Source organism: Populus euphratica, unplaced genomic scaffold, assembly GCF_000495115.2.
Source record: "Populus euphratica unplaced genomic scaffold, PopEup_1.0 scaffold1921.1, whole genome shotgun sequence".
Taxonomy (NCBI): domain Eukaryota; kingdom Viridiplantae; phylum Streptophyta; class Magnoliopsida; order Malpighiales; family Salicaceae; genus Populus; species Populus euphratica.
Window position 1 is genome coordinate 31,181 of NW_011501764.1, and position 2,110 is coordinate 33,290.

At 43.5% G+C, this 2,110-nt stretch overlaps 1 pseudogene; it reads right to left on the minus strand.

Annotated features, from left to right (window-relative positions):
- Positions 1–2,107, minus strand: LOC105118407 (cytochrome P450 71A1-like; annotated as a pseudogene).
- Positions 2,108–2,110: the final 3 nt, after the last annotated feature.

Genomic DNA, 2,110 nt, shown 5'->3' on the forward strand with positions numbered 1-2,110 from the left:
TTATTTGTTTATCTGACATGAGGAAATGAGTAGTTCTCAGAAACAAGCATTTGTCCTTGCAGTATTATGATTGATTGAAGCTCAAAGGTGACACAACTTATAACTGATTATAGTTTCCAAGTTCCAGCAGAAAGGACTAAGGCAGCAAGTTCTGCTTTCTTTTTGCAAGCAAACCACAAGTAGTGACTTTTATTCGGAAAGAAAATTACAGATTCTAGTTGACAGACTAATTAAATCCAGACACTTCTTGCGTCAATCGAAGTGTGGTTTTGCAATGACGTGCAGGGGAACTGTCCTGTGCATTGAGATGCCAAAAGCTTCTGTATTGTCTATATCCTTTGCTGCGAGACCAGGAGGAAGCTTCCAATCAAAGCTGTGGAGGAGTTGAGCTAAAGCAATTTCAATGGCTGCGACTCCAAATGTGATGGCTGGGCAGATTCTTCTACCTGCTCCAAATGGTATCAGCTCAAAATCTTGCCCCTTGAAATCTATACCGCTGCCCATAAATCTTTCTGGTTCAAAAGTTTCTGGATTTTCCCACAGTTCTGGATCCCTCCCCATTCCCCAGACATTGACATAAATCCGAGTTTTAGCTGGAATGTTGTAGCCATCAATTATAACATCTTCTAAAGATTCCCTTGGGACTAAAACTGGAGCGGCGGGATGTAACCGGAAGATCTCAGCTGGAATGTTATAGCCATCAATTATAACATCTTCTAAAGATTCCCTTGGGACTAAAACTGGAGCGGCAGGATGTAACCGGAAGATCTCTTTGATAATAGCTTTCATGTAGTTCAGCCGGGGCAGATCACTCTCTTGCACCAGTCTTCTGTCTCCGACGACACTTCGTACTTCAGCTTGTGCTTTCTCCATGACATGAGGATTCATGATAAGCTCTGTCATTGCCCAATCAAGGGTAATGAAGGTGGTATCTGTTCCTGCAGCAAACATGTCCTGCAACAATAGAGCAATAATTATACCCTTTAGTTGTAAGTTGTGTGCAAATGAACTCATCTACAAGTAATTTGATGCTTGGAACACTGAAGTTGAAGCCTTGAAGTATAACTAGACCAATAACATCTTCACTGACCAAGATGACAGCTTTAATGTTATCCATGGTGAGAGGGATTTCAGAAGATCCATCCTTCTGAATATCAAGTAGAATGTCAACAAGGTCCTTCTTCTGCTCTTGTTTTCCCTTAGAACTGCGGTGCTCAGCTATCACCTCATCGAAGAACTGATCAAACCGTCTGAAGGTGTACTGGAGTTTCGATTTCATTCCAGTTAGACTGTGCTCAGCTATCACGTCATCGAAGAACTGATCAAACCGTCTGAAGGTGTACTGGAGTTTCGATTTCATTCCAGTTAGACTGTGCACAAACTCCATCGAAGGAAAATAGTCTCCAAGACTGAATCCTCCAAGCAATGCTTGATAATCGTCAAGCATCTTTTGGAACCCGTGCCGATCATACTCTCCCCCTCCAGAGAAATCCCTTCCCAGCGCAATCCGACAAAGAACATCATTGGCATATAGTGCAATCATCGAGCTTAGATTGGTGATGCCAGGATAAGATTCCGCAATCCGACGAATCAAGCGAGCAACTTCTTCTTCTCTAACAAAGCTGTACCAACGGACACGCTTGTCCGACGAATCAAGCGAGCAACTTCTTCTTCTCTAACGAAGCTGTACCAACGGACACGCTTGGCGCTGAGCAGCTCAAGTATGCAAATTTTCCTTATATTCCTCCAGTAAGCACCATAAGGAGCAAAAGCAATATCAGTGCAACCATAGAACAAGTGTTTGGCCGAAAAGAGCTGCGGACTGCTGGAGAATACAAGATAACAAGTGTTTGGCAGAAAAGAGCTGCGGACGGCTGGAGAATACAAGATCATGAGTTTTCAGGACTTCTTTTGCCAATCCAGCTGATGAAATCACTACAGTTGGGATCTCCCCAAGCTGTAAGAAAATGATGGGACCATACTTCTTGGCAAGCCCTCGGAGAGAGATGTGTGGCATATTACCAAGCTGGTGAAGGTTGCCAATGATTGGCAATTTTGCAGGGCTTGGTGGGAGATTGAGCTTCCTCTTTTCAAGCTTCTCCTTCATGAG